Source organism: Oncorhynchus clarkii, chromosome 30 (genome assembly GCF_045791955.1).
Source record: "Oncorhynchus clarkii lewisi isolate Uvic-CL-2024 chromosome 30, UVic_Ocla_1.0, whole genome shotgun sequence".
NCBI classification, from domain to species: Eukaryota; Metazoa; Chordata; class Actinopteri; order Salmoniformes; family Salmonidae; genus Oncorhynchus; species Oncorhynchus clarkii.
The window spans coordinates 22203325-22223327 of record NC_092176.1 but is presented as its reverse complement, the minus strand read 5'-3'; the positions used below and the strand labels follow the sequence as shown (position 1 = coordinate 22223327).

Genomic DNA, 20003 nt, shown 5'->3' with positions numbered 1-20003 from the left:
GGTAAATGCCCAGTGCACTACTTTTGTGAAAAAAATGTAACTAAATGTATGAGTGTTTACCAGCATTTTCTAATTGAGCCTGATAAATATCTGCACCAAACAGTTAATCTGATAATACCTGTGGAATATAGAAATACTTGCTTTATATGTTTTCCAGTTTCTTGAAAAACTTTACAAATGCAACTTATTTCTATGTGAAAACTGAAACAATCTATTAGTTCCTTTTCCATTCAAGTAGACACAGTATTTTCATACTGATCCCCCATGGAATCTGAACCCACAACCCTGGCATCGCAAGTGCCATGCTCTACCAACTGAGCCACATCATCACATCACAAACCACTTGATGTCTCAGTGTACTCAATTACTGTATTGTACATTGTTTTTCTACATGGTGATAGGAAGTCTACAGGTACAAACTTAGATGACCAGTGTCATGTACATTTACATTAAGTGGTTTGTAAGGATGGTAAATTAACACTGCACATGTTGTTTGATCAAGAAAAATATTACATTTGATGTGGATGTTTTTTGTCTTTGTTCATAGCTTTTTGCCCAGGCTACAGACTTCTATATTGGTCTACTAATACTAGTAAAGGCCCAGTGCACTACTTTTGTGATTACATTTGATATATATTTTAATTCTGATTTTTCAGGTGGTGCTGCAACTCCCCTACTTCTCGCGGCTATGGATGTGAAACAGAGGTAACAAGTGGTCCAGCGACGTAAGGGAGCACCCCACTGAGGGAAGCCTCACACGGCCCGGCAGATACCGGGACATGCCGACACCAGTGGAGGCTGTTGAGGGGAGGACGGCTCATAAAATGGCTGGAACGGAGCAAACGGAATGGCATCAAACACCTGGAAACCATCTGTTTGATGTATTTAATCAAATAAAAGGTGCCACCAACACGGACAGGACCAAACAACAATGTAAGAAGAACACTATTAAAACCCAGGACTATCCTGACTGTTCCCTTAGCCTAGCATGTTATAATGTATTGTACAAGTTGTATTGTACAAGTTGGACAGTAGGCCTATCTAGTCAAGGCAGTTGACACAAAATGATAAACCGTTGCTCACGTCCCTCTTTCTCTCCCTGTAGGGCTGGACTGAGTTGTGCAGACTTCTGGTTGGAGTGTAGAGGTCAGTTGAAGAACTCTAATGAATTATGTTGTGCCCCGTCCAGTCCCTTCGCCCAGTCCCCTTACTTTCAGCCTCAACTCATATAGCTACCCACTAAACCTGAAAGGATTAGATAAGTGTAAACACTATGATAAGAGTTCCTTTCTTTGTCAGAGCAACTGACGGCTGTGGTAAAGACAGACTCCCCAGAGGCTGGAGCGGACCCAGCAGCAGGCTGTGACCCAGGGCCCGAGGGAGGGGAACTGGCCCCTGAAGCCCCAACGGCCCGCCATAGTCTGTGTATTATGATCTAGGCTCCTTTTCCTGTGTAACAGCTTGTCATGCTTTTACTGCTGTTGGAATCACTACAGGCACACACACTCTCTCTCAAAAGACACAGCTTCACAGTTTATCCTGGCCCACTCTAGATCCCCATGGAGCAGTGTGATGTGCAATGACACTGTATTCCATACTATACTGTATGTCATGTAAACTGTATTCCTGTCTAGATCTCAATGGAGCTGTGCAGTGTGTACGACCCTTTGTTCTCCTAAGGGGAGTTGGCGGTACTGAGACAGCTTGACTTCACCGTGCTGACTGAAAATGAGGTAGGTTTGTTGTGTGTGGGGAAGTAATACAGAAGACAATGTGGGTCTCTGCAGATGGACTAATGAAGTACTGTTGTATTCATATGTGGGATGTAATCTGGAGGGGAAGCGAGCTGTGTCGAGGCCAACTCTTTTCTACCTGATGCATTGGGGGAAGGTTCTGTAAAACAGCCTGATGTGTAAAAACCAGAGTAGAGAAACACTGCCTTTACTGACTATGACAGGAAACAGCTTTGCTGGTATACAGGACAGGTCTGTGTGTGTGCGCGCATGCACATGTGAAACCTTGCCTTTAAACAATTGCCTTTTCCTTCAGGATGTTTCATAGAGAACTCAAGATACACAGTAGAAATCAAGGGAGATTCATATGATCCACTGTCTCTGGAGGTGTTTGACTCTTAACCTCCCTCAGTCAGGCTGTGTGTGTGTATACATATATATAAGGAGTGGCAATTCCCATGCCCAGCCAGACGTCTTCAATTACACTGCCACATCGCTTTCAATCCCAGCAGCCTAAAAAAACTCCCACAATCAACCTTGGCTGAGGTGCCAGAACCCCATTATCAACACTGCCCCGATCATACAGGGGGAACCACAGTGCTGAGAGGGAGGGGTGGAGGATGAATTATTAGAGTGGACGATGGAGAGACAATGATGAATTAGTCTATGGTTTCCAGTCCATTATAATAGGATTGTGGGATACTGGACATCCTGTTCGCTAAGTTGGATTTCTATAGACTCTCAGGCTGCTGTGTATGAGTGCTGTATAACTTGTGTTTATTCATCTGTGGAATAATATATACACACACACATACATACATATATATATATACACACACATACATACATATATATATACACACACATACATACATATATATATACACACACATACATACATACATATACACACACCATTTGGAAAGTATTCAGACCTCTTCCCTTTTCCACATTGTTACTTTGCTTCCAGTTTCCCTTGATCAACCTTGAGATGTTTCTACAACTTGGAGTCCCCCTTTGGTAAATTCAATTGATTTTACATGATTTGGAGAAGCACACGCCTGTATTTATAAAGGTCCCACAGTTGACAGTGCAAAAACCAATTCATGAGGTCGAAGGAATTGTCCGTAGAGGTCCGAGACAGGATTGTGTCGAGGCACAGATCTGGGGAAGGGTACCAAGAAATGTCCGCAGCATTGAAGATCACCAAGAACACAGCCTCCATCATTCTTAAATGGAAGAAGTTTGGAACCACCAAGACTCTTCCTAGAGCTGGCCGCCCGGCCAAACTAAGCAATCGGGAGAGAAGGGTCTTGGTCAGGGGGGTGACCAAGAACCCGATGGTCACTGACAGAGCTCCTCTGTGGAGATGGGAGAACATTCTAGAAGGACAACCATCTCTGCAGCACTCCACCAATCAGGCCTTTATGGTAGAGTGGCCAGATGGAAGCCACTCCTCAGTAAAAGGCACATGACAGCCTGCTTGCAGTTTGCCATAAGGCAACTAAAAGACTCTCAGACCACGAGAAACAAGATTCTCTGTTCTGATGAAACCAAGATTGAACTCTTTGGCCTGAATGCCAAGTGTCACGTCTGGAGGAAACCAGGCACCATCCCTATGGTGAAGCATGGTGGCAGCATCATGTTGTGGGGATGTTTTTCAGGGGCAGGCCCCGGGAGACTAGTCAGGATCGAGGGAAAGATGAATGGAGCAAAATACTTGATGAATACCCAAGAAGACTTGAGGCTGTAAATCACTGCTTCAACAAAGTATGAAGTAAAGGGTCTGAATACTTACAGTATGTAAGTGTGATTTTGCAAACATTTAAAAAACAATTGTTTTGCTTTGTCATTATGGGGTATTGTGTGTGGATTGATGTGTATTTTAAAAAAAATCCATTTTTCAATAAGGCTGTAACGTAACAAAAAGTGGAAAAGGTCAAGGGGTCTGAATACTTTCTGAATGCACTGTATGTATGAAATGTACATTTTTTAAATTCATATTTTGGTTCAGTTGTAAGAATTATAAACTATAAAAATAGAGTCGCACACTCCATATATAAATTACTGGGAGTTTATGGAGGGCACGACTCTTATTATAGTTTATTTGCCATTAGTCAACACCTCCACATAAAATTATTTTTCTTGGTGTGCGCCAGCTCATGTTTTTTATTCAGTTGTATGAATTAACATTCAATTATATGCCATCTGTGACTAAATCAGATAACAGCAGTAAGATTTTTTTTGAAATGGTTTATTTAAGAGTCAATGAAGTTACATTTTTCAGAAACCCTGATGGCACAGTGATGCCAAAACGTTGGTGATAAAGACCAAATAAGTTTAGCCCTCTCCCAATATCAGTAAACAACCCAGATAAAAGAGAACGGTACACTTCTATATTCTTTCTCCTCGTTTTCCCCTTTCATCCTCCACAGCCATCTGCTCTCAGGATTCTGATCCAGCTGAATCAACAGCCCCTTTAATATGCTACTGCCTTGTCTGTCCTATGGCTTCTCTTTGGTTATTTGTTCTGTTAATCCCTTAAAAAAAAAAAATCCTCCCTCCGTTAGCTATGTTCCGTTAGCTAGCATCTCACCCTCTGCTGTGGTCAGGGTTAGTTTTTCCTGGTCGATGGATAGAGGCATTCCCGTTCATGATGCCCTCTTGTTGTTCTGATTAGTCATCACTGGTGATCTGTTCACATCTGACCCTGGCTTATCATTGACTATCTCCATCTCACTGTCTGATTTGTTTCCGTCAGATTCCAAACCTCCATTTTGTGTCAGACTCTCCTCTATACTGGCTCAGTTTCCTCAGTAACCATCAATTCTGCCTCTCCATCCTCTGTCCCCTGTGTGCTGCTCAGCCTCTGGGGCAGCTCGGTCTTCATCTCCCTCACTGGATTTTCCAAAAGCTCCACTCTCTACTACTGAGCCCACCTCTACGTTCTCCTCAATGGGCTCCAGTTGATGGCAGTCCACTGTCTGTTGGCTGGGTTCTCATTGTGACCTGCCTCTACTGAGAGCACCTCGCTGGTGATCTCCTGGACTGCCACAGCCTCCTCTCCTTTAGATGTCCCCTCTGCTTCTTCTTCGTTCACTGTTTCTGTGCGTGTGTTGTCTGGTTTGGCGTTAACTGCCTCTCTCTGTTCCATCCGCTTCTGTTTGAAATCCAGGAGCCTGTCATTAAGAGACCAGAACGAGCCCATGTTTAGATTCATGTCTACTAATACACGTGGGCACACACACGGTGGGATGGTAGGGGTGTGGTGCTTCTCTTCCGTGTTACCTGTGGCTTGGTGTCCTAATGCCTGTGACCAGGGCCAGCTGCTCCAGAGTGGTCTCAGCTGAGGGAGAAAGAGACTGACCCTGTGGAATGAGGAGACAGACAGAAGAGGTCTTAATGGTCACCTCTTCCAGACCTTATTTAATACACAAAAAGAGAATAGTCTGTTATTACCTCAGCTGTGAGCGGGTCCCCGCCTTTCCTTATAGAGCGCTCCACATGCACTGCCTGCTGGGTAATGGAGTGCAGAAATTCATAGCTGTAGAGTCTCTGGGGGTGGTCCTCACCATACTGAGAGAAACAACAGGGTCACACACAAACAGATAGTGTGATAGGTACTGACCAGGCTGGTGAAAGCAGACAGAGCCTCTATTTCATGGTTCATGGCAGAACGATAGTCTCCCACTCCGAACATCCATTGGGCCAACAGATGCTGACTGAAGAAAGGGGAGGTGAAGTGATTGAATAGTTATTTGGTTGATAGGTAAATTGTGAGAATGATTTGAATGATAGATACCTGAAAGCGGTGTGCACATCGTTGGGGCCAAAGAAGGAAGTTTTGATTTTGAGCACGCTCTGTAGGAACTGCCCTGCCTGTTCATTTGGCAAAACCAAACCTAGACAGCTGTGTGTGTGTGTGTGTGTGTGTGTGTGTGTGTGTGTGTGTGTGTGTGTGTGTGTGTGTGTGTGTGTGTGTGTGTGTGTGTGTGTGTGTGTGTGTGTGAGAGAGTGAGAGAGTGTGAGAGAGTTAATCCCCTCAAGCAGTAGAGGTCTTGAAGTTGGGAGCGGGTAGGTATAGAATCCTGTCCAGTATAACCCACACCTACAGCGTTCGGAGAGTAGCAGACTTACATCTAGTGTAGCAGTGTAGGGGTGGTCTTCTCCATGAACTGTGAGCGTCAGGAGACGTGCTCTGAACAGACACCTCTGAGCTAGTGTAGACTCTCCTCCAGCAAACACATACACTGCCAACAGAGCCTACAGGACACACACCTCATTCACTTAGCTAGGGATTACTCAGATTACAAATAAATAAGGTAAACAACGGCTAACTTGTTTATTGGTGTTTTGATTTCCTCCAACTTGTGGGTGGTGGTGAGTAGTGGATGACAATGAGTAGTGGATGACAATGTGGTACTTACGTATTGTTGGTAGTGTTGGGGTGGTCAAAGCCCAGGACCCTCTCACTGATGACCACAGGCTTGAGCTGGACACTACGGGCCTGGTAGTTGTGGGTGGGGGTAGAGAGGCACAGGATAATAGTTACAAAGCCCTACAAGCCTACGCCTTAAACTTGAGGCCATAATTGGAGGTGTGTGGGTGTGTGTACTAGAGGTTGAGATTAAATCGCCATGGCCGATTAATTAGGGCCGATTTCAAGTTTTCATAACAAATCGGTAATCTGTATTTTTGGACACCGATTATGGCCGATTACATTACATGAGGAAACTGCGTGGCAGGCCACCTGACCACCTGTTAAGCTAGTGCAGCAAGGGGCCAAGGTAATTTGCTAGCTAGAATGAAATTTTTCTTATAAAAAAACAATCAATCTTTACATAATCACTAGTTAACTTAGTAATATCATCAACTATGTGTAGTTAACTAGTTTGTCCTGCGTTGCATATAATCAATGCTGTGCCTGTTAATTTATCATCGAATCACAGCCTACTTCGCCAAATGGGTGATGATTTAACAAGGCGCAATTGTGAAAAAAGCACAATCGTTGCACGAATGTACCTAACCATAAACATCTTTTGCCTTTCTTAAATCAATACACAGAAGTCTATTTTTTTTAAACCTAGATATTTGGTTAAGAAATTAATGTTAGCAGGCAATATTAACTAGGAAAATTGTGTCACTTCTCTTTTCGGATTTGACCATATTAATGACCAACGGCTCGTATTTCTGTGATAATTATATTAAAATTAAGTCTATGATTTGATAGAGCAGTCTGACTGAGCGGTGGTAGGCAGCAGCAGGCTCGTAAGCATCCATTCAAACTTTACTGCATTTGCCAGCACCTCTTAACAATGCTTTATCACAACTGGGAATATTGAACCACCAGCTTTCATATGTTCTCATGTTCTGAGCAAAGCAAGGATCTTAAATGTTAGCTTTTTTACATGGCATATATTGCACTTTTACTTTCTTCTGTTTTTGCATTATTTAAACCAAATTGAGCATGTTTCATTATTTATTTGAGACTAAATTTATTTTATTTATATATGTATTATATTCGGTTAAAAAAAGTGTTCATTCAGTATTGTTGTAAATCTCATTATTACAAATATATATATATACAAAAAAAAAAAAATATATATATATATATATATATATATATATATATATATATATATATATATATAATTAAAATGTAAACATAAAAAAAAATGTGGTCCTCCAATAATAGGTTTCGGCATTGAAAAATCATAAAAAAATTGGTTGACTTCTAGACTGTGTACCTCACTCTGGCCATCAGACTGAGACAGGAAGGAGCAGGCCTCTGGGTTCAGGTCATCACACACACGGCCAAACAGGTATGCTGCCTCCTTCAGACGCTCATAAGCCTGATCCATCATGCCTGGGTGACAGAAACACACCACATCCACCAGCCTGGTCAGATAGACTAGACGTAACATAGTAAAATGTACATTCCGGGACACTCAAATTAGAATGAAATGTTACATTTGATATGGTTACACAGATGATTACTTAAGACAAAAATAAAAGTAGGGTAGTTGGTCGGGGTGGAAGGGTGGGGCGCATAATGTGAACGTCTAGCAACAAGAAGGTTTTGAGTTTGAATCTCATCATGGACAATTTTGCTAATTAGCAACTGTTCAACTACTTAACTAACCCTTTCCCTAACCCTTTTAGCTAACCCTTTAACCTAACTCCAACCTTAACCCCTAGCCTAGTTAACATTAGCAAGTTCGCTCATGTTAGCCACCTAGCTAAAATTTGTAACATATTGTAACGACCCTGGGTTTATAAGCGCAGAAATCGACCGTGCCGCACAAGCATGCTTTTTGCGGCACAATCAATAGCGTGCCGGACCTCGGGCTCAAAGGTCGAGGGTTTGAGACCTACTCCCTGCCTGTTTCATTACAATATCATAGGTTTTGCAAATTCGTAACATATACTGTACTACAAAATGGGTGATGTACAACCACAAATTAATACATACCATACGAAATGTAACATATTGTAATGAAACAGTCAGGGAGCAGGTCTCGAACTCTCGACCTTTGAGCCCGAGGTCCGGCGCGGGCAGGGTCGATTTCCGCGCGTATAAACCCAGGGTCGTTACACTACTCCCTCCTTTCAAAGAGTGCGTCCTCGCGCTAGCTTGCGACTCTACGTCTTACAGGAACGCGCTCACCGGCCAAGCACACGCACTGTCGTGGATGGGAGGTCCGATCACTTCTGACACCAATGTAATGAAACAGCAGGGAGCAGGTCTCCAACCCTCAACCTTCGAGCCCGAGGTCCGATCACTTCTGACACCAATGTAATGAAACAGCAGGGAGCAGGTCTTGAACCCTCGACCTTCGAGCCCGAGGTCCGATCACTTCTGACACCAATGTAATGAAACAGCAGGGAGCAGGTCTCGAACCCTCGACCTTCGAGCCCGAGGTCCGATCACTTCTGACACCAATGTAATGAAACAGCAGGGAGCAGGTCTCGAACCCTCGACCTTCGAGCCCGAGGTTCGATCACTTCTGACACCAATGTAATGAAACAGGCAGGGAGCAGGTCTCGAACCCTCGACCTTTGAGCGCGAGGTCCGATCACTTCTGACACCAATGTAATGAAACAGCAGGGAGCAGGTCTCGAACCCTCAACCTTCGAGCCCGAGGTCCGGCGCGCTATCGACTGTGCCGCAAAAGCATGCTTGTGCGGCAGGGTCGATTTCCTCGCTTATAAACCCAAGGTCGTTACACTATCATACTAAATGGAGCGTTTTGGATTTACGTAAAGAATAATACAAAACTCTGAGACCAAGTATTTTATTTATTTAACTAGGCAAGTCATTTAAGAACAAATTCCTATTTTCAACAACGGCCTAGGAACAGTTGTTGTTCAGAGGCAGAACGACAGATTTTACTTTTGGTTACTAGTCTAACGCTCTAACCACTAGGCTACCTGTCCTTGCATCCACTGGCAAGGAAAGAAACACACCATTACCAGGTGTGTTAAGCAAAGCGTGGCTGATGGGCACCCGTGACCGGCTCGGGAACCAGATTGCATAGTGGAGAAGGTACGGTGGGATTCGAAATGGTCAGTTATCTGTTTGTTCACTTGGCTTTCGAAGACTTTAGAAAGGCAGGGCAGGATGGATATAGGTCTGTAGCAGTTTCTGTCTAGAGTGTCACCCCCTTTGAAGAGGGGGCTGACCGTGGCAGCTTTCCAATTTTTAGGAATTTCGGACGATACGAAACAGAGGTTGAACAGACTGGTAATAGGGGTTGCAACAATGGTGGCAGATAATTTTAGAAAGAGAGGGTCCAGATTGTCTAGCCCAGCTGATTTATAGGGGTCCAGGTTCTGCAGCTCTTTCAGAACATCTGCTATCTGGATTTGGGTGAAGGAGAAGCTCGGGAGGCTTGGGTAAGTAGCTGCGGAGCTGTTGGCCGGGGTAACCAGGAGGAAAGCATGGCCAGCTGTAGAGAAATGCTTATTGAAATTCCCGATTATTGTGAATTTATCGGTGGTGACAGTGTTGCCTAGCCTCAGTGCAGTGGGCAGCTGGGAGGAGGTGCTCTTATTCTCCATGGACTTTACAATGTCCCAAAACTGTTTGGAGTTTGAAAAAGCTAGCCTTTGCTTTCCTAACTGACTGCGTGTATTGGTTCCTGACTTCCCTGAACAGTTGCATATCGCGGGGACTATTCGATGCTAGTGCAGTCCTCCACAGGATGTTTTTGTGCTGGTTGAGGGCAGTCAGGTCTGGAGTGAACCAAGGGCTATATCTGTTCTTAGTTCTACATTTTTTGAAAGGGGCGTGCTTATTTAAGATGGTGAGGAAATTACTTTCAAAGAACGACCAGGCGTACTCTACTGACGGGATGAGGTCAATATCCTTCCAGGATACCCGGACCAGGTCGATTAGAAAGGCCTGCTTGCAAGTGTTTTAGGGAGTGTTTGACCGCGGACCCATAACGGACGCAGGCAATGAGGCAGTGATCGCTAAGATCCTGATTGAAAACAACAAAGGTGTATTTAGAGGGCAAGTTGGTCAGGATAATATCTATGAGGGTGCCCATGTTTACGGATTTAGGGTTGTACCTTGTGGGTTCCTTGATAATTTGTGTGAGATTGAGGGCATCTGTCTTAGATTGTTGGACTGCCGGGGTGTTAAGCATATCCCAGTTTAGGTCACCTAACAGAACGAACTCTGAAGATAGAGATGGGGGGCAATCAATTCACATATATTGTCCAGGGCACAGCTGGGGGCTGAAGGGGGTCTATAACAGGCTGCAACAGTGAGAGACTTATTTCTGGAGAGATTCATTTTTAAAATTAGAAGTTCGAAATGTTTGGGCATAGACCTGGAAAGTATGATCGTATAATAGCTAATGTTTATGTTGCTATTGAGCTTTACCTGGTAGGAGCAGAGGGGCCCTCCAGGCTAGGGGCCAGGGACCAGACCCTGGGCAGACAGACGGATCCCCCTGTAGTCCGCGGTGGCAGTGGGCAGGGTGTGGAGGCCCTGGAGCACCCCCTCCAGGTCACTGTATGACTGTATACCCCTCAGCTCCAGCCTCTGGGCTGCCCTGGGGAGGGGTGTGTTATACAACATCATGGTGCCTTTAACAGGATTTTCTATGATTATACATTATGACAAACACTTCATTCTCCATCTACATACAATTAGACCGACTGTAGACAAGCAGAACAAGAGCTTACCTGCGTCCCCTCTCGCCCCCTTGCCCCTCCCTGGTTCAGGAACAGCCTGCCCCAAAGGAAGGCAGTATTATCAGGACATCCACTGATTGGCTCTACACAGCCGTCAATAACAGTCTCCGCACCCTGGGCTACTGCCCACACAAACGCACTGTTCACCTGAAAGGGTGATGAAAGAAGATAGACATTTCTAGAAAATACTAAATAATTTTACAGTTCGAGCTCATTCACCCCCCCCCCCTCTCCCGTAACTATTCCCCAGGTCCTTACTGTAAATGAGAACGTGTTCTCAGTCAACTTATCTGGTAAAAATAAATAAAAATAAGGAAAACATACCTTTTTTTGAGAGGAACAATAACAGCTTTTCAGCTGTGAATAATTCCTAAAGTGAGTGTGAAGTGTGTACCTGTAGAAGAGCCCTATCGCTCTGTAGTCTCTCCTCCATACTCCCCTGTGGCAGATCTCTGGCTGCCTGCAGCTCCTCGTTCCAGTCTGGAGCCTTCACATCACAAACATCAAATCAATCAATCGGTCAGACAGTCAGTCGTTTTTTCCGTGTGTGTGTGACAAAGACCTGTGCTCCAGAGTGTTGATCCAGTCCCAGTCTGCTGAGAGGGTTTCTGTGGGAGTGGGAGGCTGATGAGGGACCCAGCCAGCTCAGTGTGCGGTAGGGAGTCGGCATAACTTCTACTGGTGGCAGCTGGGGCCTACAGGGAGACAGGGTCAGACACTACATTTCACTAATGGCACTACACTCTTACAATATAGACATAAGGGTATGATATTGTTCCCTGGGGTACAAAAAAAATCTAAAATACTCAATGATCTGACATGGTACTGTTCCATACCTTTTGGGGTACATGTGCAGATAAAGAGATTAAATGGTACATTTTTGTACCCCATATTTATTATATTAAACAAAGGTACAATCAAACTCACTCAAAAAAAGGGGTACAACATTTTGTGTACCCTCAATACTCACTATATGGTACAATTATGAATTGTTGCCACCTAAAGGGAACTAACGTCTTTGTCAATGTGGTGGTACCCTGAAAAAGGCACATTTGTACCATAATTATCATAAACTCATTAAAAAAAAAAAAAGAAATGTCCCTTTTTCAGGATCCTGTCTCAAAGATAATTCGTAAAAAACAAAACAACTTCACAGATCTTCATTGTAAAGTGTTTAAACATGGTTTCCCATGCTTGTTCAATGAACCATAAACAATTCAAATCAAATCAAATCTAATTTTATTTGTCACATACACATGGTTAGCAGATGTTAATGCGAGTGTTACGAAATGCTTGTGCTTCTAGTTCCGACAATGCAGTAATAACCAACAAGTAATCTAACTAACAATTCCAAAACTACTGTCTTATACACAGTGTAAGGGGATAAAGAATATGTACATAAGGATATATGAATGAGTGATGGTACAGAGCAGCATAGGCAGGATACAGTAGATGGTATCGAGTACAGTATATACATGAGGTGAGTATGTAAACAAAGTGGCATAGTTAAAGTGGCTAGTGATACATGTATTACATAAGGATGCAGTCGATGATATAGAGTACAGTATATACGTATGCATATGAGATGAATAATGTAGGGTAAGTAACATTATATAAGGTAGCATTACATTCCCTAACCAGAAACCGTGGATTGATGGCAGCATTCGCGTGAAACTGAAAGCGCGAACCACTGTTAATGAACATGCACCTGTGGAACGGTCGTTAAGACACTAACAGCTTACAGACGATAGGCAATTAAGGTCACAGTTATAAAAACTTAGGACACTAAAGAGGCATTTCTACTGACTCTGAAAAACACCAAAGAAAGATGTCCAGGGTCCCTGCTCATCTGCTTGAACGTGCCTTAGATATGCTGCAAGAAGGCATGAGGACTGCAGGGCAATAAATTGCAATGTCTGTACTGTGAGACGCCTAAGTCAGCGCTACAGGGAGAAAGGACGAACAGCTGATCGTCCTCTCAGTGGCAGACCACGTGTAACAACACCTGCACAGGATCGGTACATCCGAACATCACACCTGCGGGACAGGTACAGGATGGCAACAACTGCCAGAGTTTCACTAGGATTGCACAATCCCTCCATCAACTCAGACTGTCCGCAATAGGCTGAGAGAGGCTGGACTGAGGGCTTGTAGGCCTGTTGTAAGGCAGGTCCTCACCAGACATCACAGACAACAACGTCACCTATGGGCACAAACCCACTGTCGCTGGACCAGACTGGCAAAAAGTGCTCTTCACTGACGAGTCGTGGTTTTGTCTCCCCAGGGGTGATGGTCAGATTCGCGTTTATAGTCGAAGGAATGAGAGTTACACTGAGGCCTGTACTCTGGAGTGGGAGGTGTATCACAGCATCATCAGACAGCTTGTTGTCATTGCAGACAATCTCAATACTGTGCGTTACAGGTAAGACATCCTCCTCCCTCATGTGGTACCCTTCCTGCAGGTTCATCCTGACATGACCCTCCAGCATGACAATGCCAGTAGAAATACTGCTTGTTCTGTGCGTGATTCCCTGCAAGACAAGAATTTCAGTGTTCTACCATGGCCAGCAAAGAGGTCGGATCTCAATCCCATTGAGAACGTCTGGGACCTGTTGGATCGGAGGGTGAGGACTAGGGCCATTCCACCCAGAAATGTCTGGGAACTTGCAGGTGCCTTGGTAGAAGAGTGGGGTAACATCTCACAGCAAGAACTGGCAAATCTGGTGCAGTCCATGAGGAGGCGATCCACTGAAGTACTTAATGCAGCTGGTGGCCAAACCAGATAAGGGGGGGTCAAAATCAAAAGTAACAGTCTATATTCAGGGACATTTCTGTTAGTCACATTTCCATTTCTGTTAGTCACATGTCTATGGAACTTGTTCAGTTTATGTCTCAACTGTTGAATCTTGTTGTGTAAATATTTGTGTGAACATGTGTTAAGTTTGCTGAAAATAAAACGCAGTTGACAGTGAGAGAACGTTTAGTTATTTTGCTGAGTTTATTTCTCAGCAAGCTCTACATCAGGTAGATTTTTTTTAGAATTGTTTTTAATTTGTTTTTGAAGTAAGTGTACATTGACTGATTGATTAATCTTATGCTAAACAAAGAAATCCCATTGTTTTGCACCCGTTACTGAAATGGTTGTTAGCGTTTAAATGGTTTAGGTAGTCTCTTCACAAAAATGGAAGAGTTAGCGGAATTTTGCAAGCCTACTTGCATGCTCGATGTGGCCTGTAAGCCATGCGTTTTAGGCCACTTTATTAGGGTGAATCTCAAAATAAGGCCTTATGAGGTATGTAATGTATTGTCATAAAGAGTTTAATTTATGCCTAGAAACTCACTTGGTGAAGGCCACAGGACTGAAAATGAACGAATTCAACAACCATGTCGCTGTCACTAACAAATACAGGCATGGATGGTAAATCTATAATTCACTCAAAAAAAGGTAAGGCACACCAGGAAATTATATTGAGGGTGTGGCATAGTGGGAAAGTGGCTTTCAAATAGTTATTTCGGGTCACCTGTGAGTGGAAGTGTTGTACCAATTTAAGTGGTCTTTGGTAGAGGTACATTTTTTCCACTTTGCCACAAAGAACAAATTGTTTTGTCACTGTGGTGGTATATCAAAAGGCAAAAAGCATACTTAGTACCTTTCTCCACAGGTACATATCTAAAGTATGAACTGGGGTACAATTATGTACCTATAACTAAAAGTACAAAGGAGGACCTTACAGGGTATCACCCGAGTGACAAGCAGTTCATCTAACCTTTATTTCTGAGAGTGTACATTAACCATACGGAACATAGGGTCTGTGTGTGTGTGTTGCGTTGCTACCTGGCTCTGAGGGTGGTGAGGGCCTGTTTGAAGGCAGGGCTGATGTGAGAGAGCAGGTCAGTGAGGCAATGGCTGATTGGAGAGGACAAGGCTGGCCGAGGATCAAACACTCCTATTGTAGACCTGGAAAACACACACACACACACACACACACACACACACACACACACACACACACACACACACACACACACACACACACACACACACACACACACACACAGAGCTGCTATTATTGTGGTGATAACATCTAGCTGAGATGTAATTTCGTTTGGATAACATGTATATGCCGGTTACATCTGAGAACCTCACCTATTCAGGAAGAATCCCTGAGGACAGGATGTGATGTCACACTTCCGTCCTTCTAGTGTCACCAGAGTGAAGTACAGCAAGTCCCCTTGCAGCTTCCTGTGCACAGGAGGCGGGTTCCAACAGCTGAGTGACAGGTCCTGCAAACAGCTGGGAACCTGAGGAGAGACGCACGGAGAGTGTGTGTAATTAATATATAGTGGGGCAAAAAAGTATTTAGTCAGCCACCAATTGTGCAAGTTCTCCCACTTAAAAAGATGAGAGAGGCCTGTAATTTTCATCATAGGTACACTTCAACTATGACAGACAAAATGAGAAAAACAAATCCAGAAAATCACATTGTAGGATTTTTAATGAATTTATTTGCAAATTATGGTGGAAAATAAGTATTTGGTCAATAACAAAAGTTTATCTCAATACTTTGTTATATACCCTTTGTTGGCAATGACAGAGGTCAAATGTTTTCTGTAAGTCTTCACAAGGTTTTCACACACTGTTGCTGGTATTTTGGCCCATTCCTCCATGCAGATCTCCTCTAGAGCAGTGATGTTTTGGGGCTGTTGCTGGGCTACACGGACTTTCAATTCCCTCCAAAGATTTTCTATGGGGTTGAGATCTGGAGACTGGCTAGGCCACTCCAGGACCTTGAAATTCTTCTTACGAAGCCACTCTTGCTGAAGGACCCAGCCACGTTTGGAAGGAGGTTTTCACTCAAAATCTCACAATACATGGCCCCATTCATTCTTTCCTTTACACGGATCAGTCGTCCTGGTCCCTTTGCAAAAAAACAGCCCCAAAGCATGATGTTTCCACCCCCATGCTTCACAGTGGGTATGGTGTTCTTTGGATGCAACTCAGCATTCTTTGTCCTCCAAACACGACGAGTTGAGTTTTTACCAAAAAGTTCTATTTTGGTTTCATCTGACCATATGACATTCTTCCAATCGTCTTCTGGATCATCCAAATGCTCTCTAGCAAACTTCAGACGGGCCTGGACATGTACTGGCTTAAGCAGGGGGACACGTCTGGCACTGCAGGATTTGAGTCCCTGGCGGCGTAGTGTGTTACTGATGGTAGGCTTTGTTACTTTGGTCCCAGCTCTCTGCAGGTCATTCACTAGGTCCCCCCGTGTGGTTCTGGGATTTTTGCTCACCGTTCTTGTGATCATTTTGACCCCACGGGGTGAGATCTTGCGTGGAGCCCCAGATCGAGGGAGATTATCAGTGGTCTTGTATGTCTTCCATTTCCTAATAATTGCTCCCACAGTTGATTTCTTCCAACCAAGCTGCTTACCTATTGCAGATTCAGTCTTCCCAGCCTGGTGCAGTTCTACAATTTTGTTTCTGGTGTCCTTTGACAGCTCTTTGGTCTTGGCCATAGTGGAGTTTGGAGTGTGACTGTTTGAGGTTGTGGACAGGTGTCTTTTATACTGATAACAAGTTCAAACAGGTGCCATTAATACAGGTAACCAGTGGAGGATAGAGGAGCCTCTGAAAGAAGAAGTTACAGGTCTGTGAGAGCCAGAAATCTTGCTTGTTTGTAGGTGACCAAATACTTATTTTCCACCATAATTTGCAAATAAATTCATAAAAAATTGTACAATGTGATTTTCTGGATGTTTTTTCCTCATTTTGTCTGTCATAGTTGAAGTGTACCTATGATGAAAATGACAGGCCTCTCTCATCTTTTTAAGTGGGAGAACTTGCACAACTGGTGGCTGACTATATATATATACAGTTGAAGTCGGATTACATACACCTTAACCAAATACATTTAAACTCAGTTTTTCACAATTCCTGACATTTAATCCTAGTAAAAATTCCCTGTCTTATGTCAGTTAGGATCACCACTTTATTTAAAGAATGTGAAATGTCAGAATAATAGTAGAGAGAATGATTTATTTCAGCTTTTATTTCTTTCATCACATTCCCAGTGGGTCAGAATTTTACATACACTCAATTAGTATTTGGTAGCATTGCCTTTAAATTGTTTAACTTGGGTCAAACGTTTTGGGTAGCCTTCCACAAGCTTCCCAAAATAAGTTGGGTGAATTTTGGCCCATTCCTCCTGACAGAGCTTGTGTAACTGAGTCAGGTTTGTAGGCCTCCTTGCTCATACATGCTTTTTCAGTTCTGCCCACAAATTTTCTATAGGGTTGAGGTCAGTGCTCGGTGATGGCCACTCCAATAACTTGACTTTGTTGTCCTTAAGCCATTTTACCATAAACTTCCTGACTGATGTTTTGAGATGTTGCTTCAATATATCCACATACTTTTTTTCCTCATGATGCCATCTATTTGGTGAAGTGCACCAGTCCCTCCTGCAGCAAAGCACCCCCACAACATGATGCTGCCCCCACTGTGCTTCACGGTTGGAATGGTGTTCTTTGGCTTGCAAGCCTCCCCCTTTTTCCTCCTAACATAACGATGGTCATTATGGCCAAACAGTTCTATTTTGGTTTCATCAGACCAGAGGACATTTCTCCAAATAGTACAATCTTTGTCCCCATGTGCAGTTGCAAACCGTAGTCTGGCTTTTTTATGGTGGTTTTGGAGCAGTGGCTTCTTCCTTGCTGAGCGGCCTTTCAGGTTATGTCGATATAGGACTCGTTTTACTGTGGATATAGATACTTTTGTACCTGTGTCCTCCAGCATCTTCACAAGCTGATGCTGTTGTTCTGGGATTGATTTGCACTTTTCGCTCCAAAGTATGTTCATCTCTAGGAGACAGAACGCTTCTCCTTCCTGAGCGGTATGATAGCTACGTGGCCCCATGGTGTTTATACTGGCGTACTATTGTTTCTACAGATGAAAGTGGTACCTTCAGGCATTTGGAAATTGCTCCCAAGGATGAACCAGACTTGTGGAGGTCTACAATTTTTTTTCTGAGGTCTTGGCTGATTTAATTTAATTTTCTCATGATCAAACATGGTCAAGCAAAGTGACACTGAGTTTGAAGGTAGGCCGTGAAATACATCCACAGGTACACCTCCAATTGACTCAAATTATGTAAATTGCAATGTCATTGTAGGATAAGACTGATTCCTCATGTGTGTGATAGCATTAATAACTATTAAAACGTGACATTTTAAATTGTATATATGTTGCATGATGTGTCTGATCAATTACATTTGTATGTAATAATATCTCCCTCTCTATGAAGCAATTCAGGAGCCAAGTAGAGAGTAGGCTCGTAAAGAGGAGGTGAGTAAAGAAGAGAATCGGAAGAATAAAGATTTTATTTGACCTTTATTTAACTAGGCAAGTCAGTTAAGAACAAAAGCTTATTTTCAATGACAGCCTAAGAACAGTGGGTTAACTGTCTTGTTCAGGAGCAGAACGACACATTTTTACCTCGTCAGCTCAGCGATTTGATCTTGCAACCTTTCAGTTACTAGTCCAACGCTCTAACCACTAGGCTACCTGCCACCCTGGTGGGATGTTCAGCTACTTACACTACCGTTCAAAAGTTTGGGGTCACTTAGAAATGTCTTTGTTTTTGAAAGAAAAGCAAATTTTTTGTCCATTAAAAATAACATAAAATTGATCAGAAGAACAGTGTAGACATTGTTAATGTTGTAAATGACTATTGTAGCTGGAAACGGCTGATTTTTAATGGAATATCTACAGTGCCTTGCGAAAGTATTCGGCCCCCTTGAACTTTGCGACCTTTTGCCACATTTCAGGCTTCAAACATAAAGATATGTATTTTTTTGTGAAGAATCAACAACAAGTGGGACACAATCATGAAGTGGAACGACATTTATTGGATATTTCAAACTCTTTTAACAAATCAAAAACTGAAAAATTGGGCGTGCAAAATTATTCAGCCCCTTTACTTTCAGTGCAGCAAACTCTCTCCAGAAGTTCAGTGAGGATCTCTGAATGATCCAATGTTGACCTAAATGACTATTGAAGATAAATACAATCCACCTGTGTGTAATCAAGTCTCCGTATAAATGCACCTGCACTGTGATAGTCTCAGAGGTCCGTTAAAAGCGCAGAGAGCATCATGAAGAACAAGGAACACACCAGGCAGGTCCGAGATACTGTTGTGAAGAAGTTTAAAGCCGGATTTGGATACAAAAAGATTTCCCAAGCTTTAAACATCCCAAGGAGCACTGTGCAAGCGATAATATTGAAATGGAAGGAGTATCAGACCACTGCAAATCTACCAAGACCTGACCGTCCCTCTAAACTTTCAGCTCATACAAGGAGAAGACTGATCAGAGATGCAGCCAAGAGGCCCATGATCACTCTGGATGAACTGCAGAGATCTACAGCTGAGGTGGGAGACTCTGTCCATAGGACAACAATCAGTCGTATATTGCACAAATCTGGCCTTTATGGAAGAGTGGCAAGAAGAACGCCATTTCTTAAAGATATCCATAAAAAGTGTAGTTTAAAGTTTGTCACAAGCCACCTGGGAGACACACCAAACATGTGGAAGAAGGTGCTCTGGTCAGATGAAACCAAAATTGTACTTTTTGGCAACAATGCAAAACGTTATGTTTGGCGTAAAAGCAACACAGCTGAACACACCATCCCCACTGTCAAACATGGTGGTGGCAGCATCATGGTTTGGGCCTGCTTTTCTTCAGCGGGGACAGGGAAGATGGTTAAAATTGATGGGAAGATGGATGGAGCCAAATACAGGACCATTCTGGAAGAAAACCTGATGGATTCTGCAAAAGACCTGAGACTGGGACGGAGATTTGTCTTCCAACAAGACAATGATCCAAAACATAAAGCAAAATCTACAATGGAATGGTTCAAAAATAAACATATCCAGGTGTTAGAATGGCCAAGTCAAAGTCCAGACCTGAATCCAATCGAGAATCTGTGGAAAGAACTGAAAACTGCTGTTCACAAATGCTCTCCATCCAACCTCACTGAGCTCGAGCTGTTTTGCAAGGAGGAATG

At 43.3% G+C, this 20003-nt stretch overlaps 2 pseudogenes; one reads left to right on the top strand and one right to left on the bottom strand.

Moving 5' to 3' along the window:
• The first annotated feature begins 688 nt into the window (after window positions 1–688).
• Window positions 689–4190, top strand: LOC139389509 (SRR1-like protein; annotated as a pseudogene).
• A 194-nt stretch (window positions 4191–4384) lies between these two features.
• On the bottom strand, window positions 4385–15823 carry LOC139389507 (uncharacterized; annotated as a pseudogene).
• Window positions 15824–20003: the final 4180 nt, after the last annotated feature.